This window comes from Bubalus kerabau, chromosome 4 (genome assembly GCF_029407905.1).
Source record: "Bubalus kerabau isolate K-KA32 ecotype Philippines breed swamp buffalo chromosome 4, PCC_UOA_SB_1v2, whole genome shotgun sequence".
Classification (NCBI taxonomy): domain Eukaryota; kingdom Metazoa; phylum Chordata; class Mammalia; order Artiodactyla; family Bovidae; genus Bubalus; species Bubalus kerabau.
In genome coordinates, this window is record NC_073627.1 from 68,260,702 (window position 1) to 68,274,649 (window position 13,948).

At 35.6% G+C, this 13,948-nt stretch overlaps 1 pseudogene; it reads left to right on the plus strand.

The window, feature by feature from the left end:
• Positions 1-6,008: 6,008 nt before the first annotated feature.
• On the plus strand, positions 6,009-9,049 carry LOC129651456 (twinfilin-1-like; annotated as a pseudogene).
• Positions 9,050-13,948: the final 4,899 nt, after the last annotated feature.

Consider the following 13,948-nt stretch of genomic DNA (forward strand, 5'->3'; position numbering starts at 1 on the left):
TACAAGCCAATATCCTTGATAAATATGGATGTAAAAGTTCTTAAATACTAGCAGACCAAACTCAGCAGTACATTAAAGGAAACGCATACCATGATTAAGTAGGATTTTTATCCGTGGGATGTAAGGATGTTTCAAGACATATAAATTAATAAATATGATATGTCATATTAATAGAATAAAAATACAATTCATATCATTTCAATAGATGCAGAAAAGGTATTTGACAAAATTAAATATCCATTTATGATAAAAGCTCTTAACAAATTAGGTATATCAGAATAAGACAAGGGTGCCCACTCTTTATCACTCTTGTTCAACACAGTATTGTACTTTGTGCTTGTCTCAGCCTATCCTTAGTAATGCTATTGGTTAGAAATGCCAGGAGTTACTCACCAAGGCCCACAGTGAAGATTCACATACAGGTCCCCTTTCAGAGACAATTTTGTGTCTGGCTCATCTCTTGAGGTTCTTCTTATGATTATAAGATGCATGTCAGCAACAAGCATAAGGGAATTTTAATATTAGACAAAGTTTATTACTTATTTGGAGGGTATGTGGCACACCTGGGTCCACCATGGGTAGGCAGAGAGAGTACAGAGTATAGACCTGGAATTCTGCTTTTCTTAGTTTTGAGGGTGGGTCCTAGAGTTTCATAAGTTCACTCTTCATTGGTGAATTTGAAACATAAGAGTGGGAATTAAAGCACTGGAAGGGAAAAAAGCAAAAGGCTAAATAGTCAGTTATCTAAGTCAATGAGGGATCTCTGAAATAGAGGAAACTTCAGAATGGAGTGGTCTACCTAGTCCTGTGGCTGGTATGTGTGTTTCTTCCAGATAGCTTTCTTTGAGTGATTACTTCAGCAAACAAAGGCTTTGCCAAGCATTTGAATTATGATAAAAAAGGCAACAGCCAGTGCTCACTTCATACTGGAAGTCACAGCCTGAGAAATCAAGCAAGAAAAAAAGTAAAAGTCTCTAGAATTAGAAAGAAGACTTAAAATTGTCTCTATTTGCTAAAACATGATTTTAAAGGCAGAAAATCCTAAAGATTTGATCAAAAACTTTGACCAAAAAAGAATGTCAAATCAACAAATTCAGCACAGTTGAAGGATACAAAAATCAACATATGAATGTTAGTAGTATTTTATACACTAACAGTATCTGAAGAATCTGAAGAAAGATCTCATTCATAATAGAATCAAAAACACCAACTTCCTTGGAGGCTCAGACTGTAAAGAATCTGCTTGTAATGTGAGAGACATAAATTCAATTCCTAGGTCAGAAAGATCCCTTGGAGAAGGAAAGGGCAACCCACTCTAGTATTCTTGCCTGGAGAAGCCCATGAACAGAGGAGCCTTTATGCCACAGTCCATGGAATCACAAAGAGTCAGACATGATTGAATGATTAACACTAACAAAAACAGTAAAATAACTAAGAATAAATTTGACCAAGGAAGTGAAAAATATGTTCACTGAACAATAAAATTGATAAAAGAAATTGAAAAATACACAGTCTAGAATTTTGGAAAATTCTTCCTTCCTACACCCAAATAGTATGTATCATTTTGGTGAATAAATCGTAACTTAGATGGAAAGTAGAATTAATTGTTTCTTAATGATCCATTTCACTGAAGTTAAAAGAGACATGATGCAAATTGTTAAAAGTTATAAGTAAACCACTTTCACCTTATTCAAGACAAAGCAAGCCAATAAAATACAATATCTAAACTCAATTTAAACATACCTAACAACTTCCATTACACTGAATATTACTCATTTTTTTAAAGGGGGTTTTTATTTTAGAGTTATTACTGTGAACTGCTCATTTAGGGGTTTTAAGGGGGATATTCTTAAGCAGGGCTTCCCAGGTGGCTCAGTGGTAAAGAACTCGGTTGCCAAGTAGGAGATGCAGATTCAATTCCTGGGTTGGGAAGATCACTAGGAGAAAAAAAAAAAAAGATAACCCATGCCAGTATTCTTGCCTGAAAATCCCATGGGCAGAAGAGCCTGTTGTGTTTGTAAAGTCCATGGGGTTGCAAAAATGTTAGACATGGCTGAGCAAAGACACACACATACTATATTAAATATTACCTAAGGAAGCTCTTACAGAAGGCTTTCCTAAACCATGGCCAATGTTATAATTATCTTACATAGTTTTGGGAATGAAACAAAAAAATATGAAGCACCATGAATTATCCAAACATCTTTGTGTATATGATTACTATGATGAAATGTTTTAGACTGTTTCTTTTCTTGCTAGATCTAGAATTTTAAGATATAAGAACAGAATGAAAAAAATTGTTGCTGCATTAAAAAAAAAATATATGTGTATATGTGTGTGTATATATATATAATATATATATATATAAAACCAGCTAAATGACATCAGTGCAAATTTCAATAATTGATTCATCATATTTTAGCTACTCTGCCAATTTTTCTCTTAAAGTTTTAAAATATATCACTTAACTAATAATTTAACCTTCATATTTTTCAAAGGTTTGAAACCATAAGACAGGATGTTTGGTCTGGACAAGATGAAATAGACCCATTTATGCCTGCTCTTCTTTGTTAAATACAACTACAAATCCCCAAACCAAGGCAAGAGAAAGCAATGCAAAAGAAAACAAAGGAGAAACTGGAAAGGTGGAGAGAGGAAGGTAACTTGTTAAAGATCCCAGTACTGGAGGAACTGGGGCTTCCCACGTGGCTCAGTGGTAAAAGAATCTGTCTGCCAATGAGGAGACCCAAGGGATGGGGGTTGGATGACTGGGTCTGGAAGATCCGCTAGAGTAGGAAATGGCAATCTGCTCCAGGATTCTTGCCTGGGAAATCCCATGGACAGAGGAATCTGGTGGGCTATAGTCTATGGGGTCGCAAAGAGTTGGATGTGACTGAGCACACCCACACACACTGGAGGAACCACATAGTGGCAAGTGTCCATGATTCCCTGACCCATGTAAGAAAGGGACTCAAGCTCCGCATTCAAAGGTATCCTGGTACGGTCCTTCTCCCTGGTTGGATAGGATGATTGCTGACACCACCAGGGAAGCCCAGCAGCACATGCTGAGGGATCGCTATGCAGCCTCACCGATAGCAGAGAACATGTGAAGTGCTCTCCTTCTCTGCTATAGACCTGACACTCTCCTCCCCCAAACAGCAGCACCCCGGTGGCTGAGGGGCTGGCGAAAGGCATGCTAGCATAAGAACACATGACCAGGAAGCTTCTCTGCTCCCAGTCTGAGACTACCTTTTCCTATTCAGGAGTCCTGAGAAGCAAAGGGCAAGGGCTAGGGGAATCCAATCAGAGAAAATTCCTGGGCTAAGGAGCACTCCATCACCTACATGCAGGCGGATCCTGCCACAGTTAACACCTCTGTTCTGGCTCAGTCGTAGACTCCCCTCCTATATCTGAAGGCAAACCCGGCTGTGAACACACCTTTACCGCCTTCAAGCAGAAAAAGAAGGGAACAGTGGGAGCCTCAGCTGGACCAGAGAAACGAACCAGATCAAAATGGTACTGCAGATGCTCTGGAGGTTAGATTGGAATTAGAACTACAACCCACAGGAGCAGATGGAGGTCTGCATGGCTAAGCATACACAGATTGCCTGCTAAGCCAGAAGATTTAAATAGGATCCAGAGTCTACTAACCTTAAGCAAAGATGAGAATTAGACAACCTAAAATAAGTGGATGAATTTCTAGAAACATACAATTGATGAAGACTGAATCATGAAGAAACAGAAAATCTAAACAGACTGATTACTAGCAAGATTAGATCGGTAATCAAAGAAGGCAAAGTTCAAGACCAGATGGGCTTCACTGGTGAATTCTACCAAACACTTAAAGAAGAATTAATATGAATTCTTCTCAAACTCTTTCAAAAAGAAATGCATACTCTCAAACTCATTTTATATGAGGCCATCATTACTTTGACAACAAATCCAGTCAAGGATAACACAAGAAAATTACATGTCAATATCCTTGGTGAGTGTGGATACAAAAATCCTCAAGAAAATATTAGTAAACTGAATTCAATAATACTTTCAAAGGGTCATACACCATGATAAACTGCAGTTTATTTCAGGAGTGCATAACTGGTTCAACATTTGCAAATCAAATAAGGTAATATTTCACATTGATAAAATGAAGGATAAAACTCACGATCATCTCAATATATGCAGAAAAACTATCTCACAAAATTCAATATTCACCTATTAATTAAAAACTTTCAACAAAGTGGATATAGAGACAACATAGCTCAACATAATAAAGGCCATGGCATTCCCACAGCTGCAATTGTACTCGATAAAGGAAAACTAGAAGCTTTCTCACCAAGGTCAGGAACAAGAGAAGATGCCCACTCTTCCCACTTTTATTCAACATAGTATTTGAAGTTCTAACTAGAGCAATTAGGCAAAAGGAAGAAATTAAAGGCATCAGAATCAGTAAAGAAGTAACATCATCACTATTAACAGATGACATGATAGAATTAGAGAAGAAAAAAAACTAAAACCTTGCCAAAAGACTGTCAGAAATAATGAAAGAATTCAGTAAGTTGCAGTATACAAAAATCAATATACAAAAATCTGTTCACTAAGAAAGCAATCCTATTTATAATTACATTATAAAGAATAAAACACTTGTAAATCAATTTAACCAAGGAGGTGAGAGAAATACCTGCAACTGAAAAATATGACACTAATGAAAACAATTAAAGATAACACACATCAATGGAAAGATATTCTCTGTTCAGGGATTATAAGAATTAATACTGTCAAAATGTCCACACAAACCAAAGCAATCTATAGGTTCAATGCCATTCCCTATAAAAATCCCAAAGTTGTGTTTTCACATAAATAGAACAAATAATCCTAAAACAGCATGGGGCCAGAAAAGATCTTGAAGAGCCAAAGCAATCTTGAGAATAGAGAACAAAGCTGGAGGTATCAGACTCCCTAAATTCAAACTGTATTTCAAATAGTACTCAAAGCACTATGGTACTGGCATAATATAGGCAATAATCAATGGAAAATAATACAATATAGAGCACAGAAATAAGGCCAGGTGGATATCATCAATTAATTTATGATAAAGAAGCCACGATTACACAATAGGTAAAGGAGAGTCTCTTCAGTAAATGATATTGGAGAAACTGGGCAGCTGCAAGCAAAAGAATGAAACAGCACCGCTCATACTATGCAGAAAAATTAACTCAAATTTTTGGATTAAGTTTGAAATATATAAGACTTGACTTCTGCTTCATTGACTACGCTAAAGCCTTTGACTGTGTGGATCACAATAAATTGTGGAAAATTCTTAAAGAGTTGGGGAAATCGGATCATGTTATCTGCCTCCTTAAATACCTATATGCAGGTCAAGAAGAAACTGAACTGAACATGGAGAAACAGACTGCTTCAAAACTGGGAAAGGAGTATGTCAAGGCTGTATACTGTCACCCTGCTTGTTTAACTTATATGCAGAGTACATCATGCGAAACGCTGGGCTGGATGAAGCATCCATTACCCTGGATGAAGCTGGAATCAAGACTGTCAGGAGAAATATCAATAACCTCAGATATACAGATAACACCACCCTTATGTCAGAAAGTGAAGAGGAATTAAAAAGCCTCTTGATAAAGGTGAAAGAGGAGAGTAAAAAATCTGGCTTAAAACTCAACATTTAGAAAATGAAGCTCATGCCATCTGGCCCCATCACTTCATGGCAAACAGATAAGGAAACAGTGGAAACAATGACCGATGACAGGCTTTATTTTCTAAGGCCACAAAATCACTGTGGATGGTGACTGTACCCATGAAATTAAAAGATGCTTGCTCCATGGAAGAAAGGCAACAACAAACCTAGACAGCATATTAAAAAGCAGAGACATTACTTTGCCTAAAAATGTTCATCCAGTCAAACCATTTTTTTTTTCCAGTAGTCATGTACAGATGTGAGAGCTGAACAATAAAAAAGTTTGAGTGCTAAAGAACTGATGCCTTCAGGCACTCAGCGCTGGAGCCGGGAGCCCGCGGCCACCGCCATGTCCCACCAGAGCGGCATCCAAGCAAGTGAAGACGTTAAAGATACCTTTGCCAGTGCAAGAAATGGAAAATACAGACTTCTGAAGATATCTATTGAAAATGAGAAACTTGTGATTGGGTCGTGTAGGAAGCCTTCAGATTCCTGGGATCAGGATTATGATTCCTTTGTTTTACCCCTGTTGGAGGACAAACAACCAAGCTATGTATTATTCAGGTTAGATTCTCAGAATGCCCAGGGATATGAATGGATATTCATTGCGTGGTCTCCTGATCATTCTCATGTTCGTCAGAAAATGTTGTATGCAGCAACAAGAGCAACTCTGAAAAAGGAGTTTGGAGGTGGCCACATTAAAGATGAAGTGTTTGGAACAGTAAAGGAAGATGTATCATTACATGGGTATAAAAAATATTTGCTGTCACAGTCTTCTCCTGCGCCACTGACTGCAGCTGAAGAAGAATTAAGACAGATTAAAATTAATGAGGTACAAACTGACGTGAGTGTGGACGCTAAGCATCAAACACTACAAGGAGTAGCATTTCCTATTTCTCAAGAAGCTTTTCAAGCTTTGGAAAAATTGAATAACAGACAGCTGAACTATGTACAATTGGAAATAGATATAAAAAATGAAATCATAATTTTGGCCCACACAATAAACACAGAACTAAAAGATTTGCCAAAGAGGATTCCCAAAGATGCAGCACGTTATCATCTTTCTGTATAAGCATTCTCATGAAGGATACTATTTGGAGTCTATAGTTTTTATTTATTCAATGCCTGGATACACATGCAGTATAAGAGAACAAATGCTGTATTCTAGCTGCAAGAGCCCTCTGTTAGAGATTGTAGAAAGACAACTACAAATAGACATCATTAGAAAGATCGAGATAGACAATGGGGATGAGTTGACTGCAGACTTCCTTTATGAAGAAGTACATCCCAAGCAGCATGCACATAAACAAAGTTTTGCAAAACCAAAAGGCCCTTCAGGAAAAAGAGGAATTCGAAGAATAATTAGGGGTCCAGCTGAAACTGAAGCTACTACTGAATAAAGTTATTATAATACTAGTTTTTTAAAAGTCCAGGTTTTAGTACAGGAGAACTGAAATCATTCCATGTTGATATATAGTAGAGGGGAAAATTGTACTTTTTGAAAAATAGCACTTTTCACTTCTGTATGCTTATAAAATTAATGTTAAAGAAGACTTATGATTTCTGAGTTAAATCTAGAAAAGAGTTCAATATAATGATGTTTAATTTCATCACAGTTTTCATAGAGTGATTATTCCACACTTTTCATATAATTCTTAAAATTTTATACAGTTGGGCCAATTCCAGAAAAGGCTAATGTCTAAAAGTAAGATACAAGTCTTATTACTGTTTGGTGATACATCTTTTTTTTTTTTTTTTTTTTTAAGGGAGAAAGACCTTAAAATATTCATTCCACTTAATGAATACATTAAGGACCAGCTTAGGTTATTTTCTAAGCTGAAAACTTCATGTGCCTAGGAAAAAGTGGAAAGTTGCTTGCTCTGAAGAGCAGTGCTCACTCAGACCATGGGATCATATCTGCAATGTTTAGACAGTGCTTTATTGCAGCAGTCTTTTCTATTTGACTTTCTGGTTTTTTAAATGGCTTTAAAGTTGCAGAAGATCAGCTCACTCTGAAGCCTTAAGGGTACTAGATATTTTCTATACTATAGGACTTCTGATGATGTTGAAAGACATGTTTAAATACCTTTAGTAAATTCTCATTCTAGTGCTATAAAATTTTTTCCATTTCAAAAGTAATTCATTTCATTATATGTAGTGTGAGGCAAAATATTTATGTTTAATTGAATATCAAGTTAATATTCAAAAGAAAACAAAACCGATGTCAACAATATTGAAAACGTTTTAAACATCATGATTGATTTGTCTAAAACCATACACTAATAGGCAAATTGTGTTCTTTATCACTTTTGAATGAATGTTCAGATTTAATAAAATTATTTTAAAGTCCTGGTACTCATCAGCCTAACACAGATTAAGAATATGTTTCAGTTTATATCATATTTCAAAACACATTTAACTGTTTCCTAAAGCTTTACATTTTTAGTTACAACCTCCAGAGATTTTGAGCCTCATTTTCTTCAATACTTGAAATAGAGGGAGCTAGAACACTTCATCATGTGTAATCTGATAAACCTGCTGCAAGAGCCATAATTTTGAGGACTTTTATAAGTGAATTGTGGGGATCCAGGATTTAGAGTTTCTTGATCTAAACTGGCATAAAGGAAATACCAGACATGCACATTTCATAGTATGAAATAAGAAAGTCATTTTTACACTTTATTATCTAAGGTAATATATGCACCTTTCAGAAATCCAATGTGTGTTCAACTAAAGCATGTTAGAATAATTATGAGTTGACAGATTTTTTTTTCCCTAGAATTAAGAGTATTTGTGTGGGGTTTTGTTTGTTTACAAATAATCATATTTGCATATTTAAACATGCAAAATAATTGCTGTAATGTTGCACTTTTTTATGAAAGAGTTAAGTTTTTCGGTGGGTGCACAGACACAAACACATACACACTACTGCGTTGAGAATCCTGGAACTGTTGACTAGAGACCAAACTGCTGACGCTCTTCATTTCAGTCGGGAAGAATGTTAACCTGTCATAATGGTGTAAAATAATTTAGTAGTGAATGTTTTTCTATACCATCCATGTGCAATTATACTCTTAAACTCTATTACACTACATGAAAGTGAACATTCCAGAATATAGATGTGATTATATAATCTTAAACTAATTATTAAACCAATGATTGTTGAAAATCAGTGATGCATTTGTTATAGAGTATAACTCATTGTTTATGTTTTAGGTGATGTCATAACAATAGAAAGTGAATAAAGTAGTCCCAGTAAATTTATATAGCAGTGAAGAATTACATGCCTTCTGTGGACATTTTATAAGTGCGTTTTATATGGCAATAAAATTTTTCTCTTAAAAAAAAAAAAAAGAACTGATGCCTTCAAACTGTGAGGCTGAAAACTCTTGGGAGTCCCCTGGACAGCAAGGAGATCTAACCAGTCCATCCTAAAGGAAATCAGCCCTGAATATTCACTGGAAGGACTGATGCTGAAGCTGAAACTCCAATACTCTGGCCACCTGATGTGAAGAACTGACACATTGGAAAAGACCCTGATGCTGGGAAAGATTGAGGGCAGGAGGAGAAGGGGACAAAAGAGGATGAGATAGTTGGACGGCATCACTGACTCAATGGACATGAGTTTGAGCAAGCTCTTGGAGTTGGTGAAGGACAGGAAAGCCTGGTGTGCTGCAGACCATGGGGTTGCAAAGAGTTGGATGCAACTGAGCAACTGAATAACAACATGTAAAACTTGAAATCATAAAACTCATAGAAGAAAATATAGGCAGTAAATTCCTTGACATCAGTCTTAGCAATGATTTTTTTTTACTTGACACCAAAAGCAAAAGCAACAAATAAAAAACAAAAGGGACCACATCAAACTAGAAAGTATCTTCACAGCAAAGGAAACCATGAACAAAATGAAAATATAACCTACAGAATGGGAGAAGCTATTTTTAAATCTCATAACCGGTAGGGGTTAATACCTAAAATACATAAAAAGCTCATATATCTCAATAGAAAAATATCAAACAATCTGATTGAAAAATGGACAAAGGATCTGAACAGACATTTCTCCAAAGAAGACATACAAATAGTCAACAAATACATGAAAAGTTGTTCAACATCACTAATCATCAGGGAAATGCAAATAAAAGCACAATGAGATAGCGCCTCATACCTATTAGAATGGCTGTTATCAAAAAGACAACAAATAAGAACTGTTTGCAAGGATGTAGAGAAAGTGAAATCTTTTGCATTGCTGGTATAAATGTAAATTGGTAAAGTCTGTGGAAAATAGTATGGACATTCCTAAAAAAAAAAAATAAAAAATAAGAACTATCATATGACCCAGCAGTTCCATCTCTGAGTATTTCCCCAAAGAAAATATAAAGACTAATCTGAAAAGATAAATGCATGTCCATGTCCACTGAAGCACTTTTTACAGTAGCCAAGACATTTAATCTCAGCGTCCATCAATGGATAAATTGATAGGGATAATGTAATATTACATATATAAAATATATCATATCATATATATAACACATTTTCCTTATCTATCTGCCTATATGTTATTCTACCATTCTGTCACACTATCTATCATTCTATCTACCTACCTACCTGTCTACTTACTTATTTATCTATCAATCTATCCATCTACCTGTTTACCTCCCTATCCATCTATCTACCAATCTATCTAATTCAATCATTCAAAAGTAGAAAATCATGCCATTTGTCACAATGGATGGACCTTGAGGGATTCATGCTAAAAGAGGTTAGATAAAGACAAATTTTGTATCAATATGATCTCACTTATACATGGAGTCTAAAAAACAAAACAAATTTATAAATACAGAGAACAGATTGGTGGTTGCCAAAGGCAGGAAGTGGGGGATGGTCCAAAGGCACCAACTTTCAGTAACAGTATAAGTAAGTCTTAGGATGTAATGTACAGCATGGTGACTAATGCTAACAGTAATATATTGTATACTTTAAAGCTGCTAAGGGAGCAGATGCTGAAAGTTCTTTTTATAAGCAAAAAGCATTACTGTGTGTGATGAGGGCTTCCCAGGCGGCGCTGGTGGTGAAGAACCAACCGACCAGTGCAGGAGGTATAAGAGATGCGTGTTTGATTCCTGAGTCAGGAAGATCCCCTGGAGGAGGGCATGGCACCCCACTCTAGATATTCTTGTCTGGAGAGTCCCATGGACAGAGGACCTTGGTGGGCTACAGTCCATGGGTTCCAGAGAGTCAGAGGCAACTGAAGTGACTTAATACACATGCGTGTATGTATAATGATGTATATTAACTAGACTTACTGTAATGATCATTTTGTAATACATACAAGTATCAAATCATTTTATGTACACCTGAAACTAATATAATGATATATTTCAAGTACATCTCAGTTTTTTAAAAAAAGCAGGAGTCACTATATTAGTATCAGTTAAAATAGACTTTAATCCACAAGGAACATCTGTGGTACTAAATGTATATGTGCCGAACAATAGAGCTTAAAAATGCATGAATCAAAGCAGATACAGCTGAAAGGAGAAATAGACAAACCTACAACTCTCATGAAGGATGTCAGTGCCCTCTTGTCAGCAGCTTGTACAATTATTACATAGAAGAAAATCTGTGAAAATGTAGAAGATATGAACAGCATCAGCAAACGTGATCATCTGACATAGGTAATGCCCTTCCGTGAACAAAGGCGGAATACACAGTACTTTTAAGTGCACTTGAAATATTCAGCAAGAGAAAATATCTTGCATCATAAAACAAGCCTCAGCAAACTTAAAATAATTGATATTATATGGTATCTCCTTTGACTAGAATGAAATCAAACTAGAAATCTGTAACAGAAAGAACAGGTGCATCTCTAAACATTGGCAATTACACAACACACTTCAATAATTCAAGGGTAAAAAAATGGAAGTTTGAAAGGAACTGAAAAGACGTAAAATGGAATGAAACTAAAAATACAACATATCAGAATATGTGGAATGCAGCTTAAGCAGAGATGAGGGTGAATTTGTTGAAATAAAAACATACATTCTAAAAGACAGAAGATCTGAAATCAATAATCAAAGTTTCTACCCTGAGAATCTAGAGCAAAAAACATAAAGATGAACCCGAAAGCAAGAAGAAAGAATATAATAAAGATATGCAAAGAAATCAATGACATAGAGAAAAATCAATAATCAAAAAGCTGTTTCTTTGAAAAAATTAATAAAAACTTATAATCTGTTAGCAAAACTGAGAACAAATTTTAAAAGAAAATACACAAATCATCAACTTTGGGAATGAAACAGGGGCTATCATTCTAGGTAGACAGCCAATCAAAGGGTAATAATGAAAATATTGTGAACAACTTTACATTTAAAACTTATTTAACACTTTAAACTTTACATATATTTTAAAAATTCAAAGAAATGGAACAATTCCTTGAATACAGAAACTATTAAAATTCAAACAAGATCCATATATAACATGAATGGTTTTTGGACTATTGCTATTGCTATTGCTAAGTCACTTCAGTCGTGTCCGACTTTGTGTGACCCCATAGACAGAAGCCCACCAGGCTCCCCCGTCCCTGGGATTCTCCAGGAAAGAACACTGGAGTGGGTTGCCATTTCCTTCTCCAATGCATGAAAGTGAAAAGTGAAAGTGAAGTCGCTCAGTCATGTCCGACCCTCAGCAACCCCATGGACTGCAGCCTTCCAGGCTCCTCCATCCATGGGATTTTCCAGGCAAGAGTACTGGAGTGGGGTGCCATTGCCTTCAAATAAATTAATAGTCAAATAGCTCTTGAAAAAATCTTCTCTGGTCCCTGATGTTTTCATACAGGAAGATCCTACCAAACATGTAAACAAGAATTAACACTAATCTTATACCTTTTCTACAGAAAAAGTGGAGAAAACACTTCCCAACACATTCTATGAGTCTGATATCACCCCAGTATCAAAACCAGATAAAGATATCAAAACAGTATACCTTGTGAGCGTAGACATAAAATTCTTCAGTGAAATACTAGCAAATAAAACCCAACAACATAAAAGAAAAATACATACTATTGTCACTTGGCATATATACCAGAATGCAAGGTTGGTTTTACAACAGAAAATCAGTTAATAGAATTAATATTGATAGAATATTGATAGAATAGAATATGGGATCATCTCAAAAGATGTAGAAAAAACGTTTGACAAAATATGAAACACTTTACTGATAAAAAACTTATACTCAACAAATGAAATAGAAAGGAACATCCTTAATATAAAAAACATATATGTATTATGCTAAATGGTGAAAAATTCAATATTTACTTCCTAAGATCAGAACAGTAAAAAGATGCTGACTCTTACTATTTCTATTGAAAGTTGTACTGGAGTTTCTTGCAGAGAAATTAGACAAGCAAAAGCAGCACATGTTATCCAGACTCAAAAAGAGAATGTAAAAACTATCTCTACCTATATATCATTTTATCTCTTATATAGGAGATCCCCAGGAATTATATTAAAAAAAAAAAAAAAAGCTTCCAGAACTATTAATAAGAAACAAGGGGATTCCCTGGTGGTCCAGTAAGTAAAATTCTATGCTTTCACTGAAGGGAACCTGGGCTAGAACCGTGGTCATGGAACTAAGATGCCACAGACTGTAGTGAGGCCGAAAAACAAAACAGAACATGATAAAAGAAAACAAAATTCCAAACAAAAGAACTAATAAACAAGTAATAGAAGCTCGCAAGATTTATATGCAAATATCAATTGCATTTCTATATGCTGCCAATGAGCATTTTAGAAATAAAATGAAGAAAACATTTCCATATGCAATAGTATTACACAAATGAAATATTTAGGTTTAAATTTGACAAAAGAAATGCAAGATTTGTAACCTGAAAACTAAAATTTGGCTTAATTTTTGTTTTTTTAAAGACCTGAATAAATGGAAAAACATCCTATGTTCATAGATTAGATCATTTTTCAACAAACTTCCTGGTTAGTATATCATTAGACTGGGTATTTTTTTATGCACTCTAAATAAACATGGGGACAAGAGAAACAACCACAGATTTGGCCTGAAGGCCCCTGGATGCACTGTTGGCTAGATTTGGGAGCACAGTACCATTCACCATCACAAAAGCCCCGCTCCGACCAGAGAGGCAGGAGGCCACAGTGGGGTTTCCACCGTCAGTTTCAGCTCACGTCCCAAACTCAGAACTTCTGCAAAAGTCTCAGCATTTCTTGTGCCAAGGAGGCATTTAGGTAA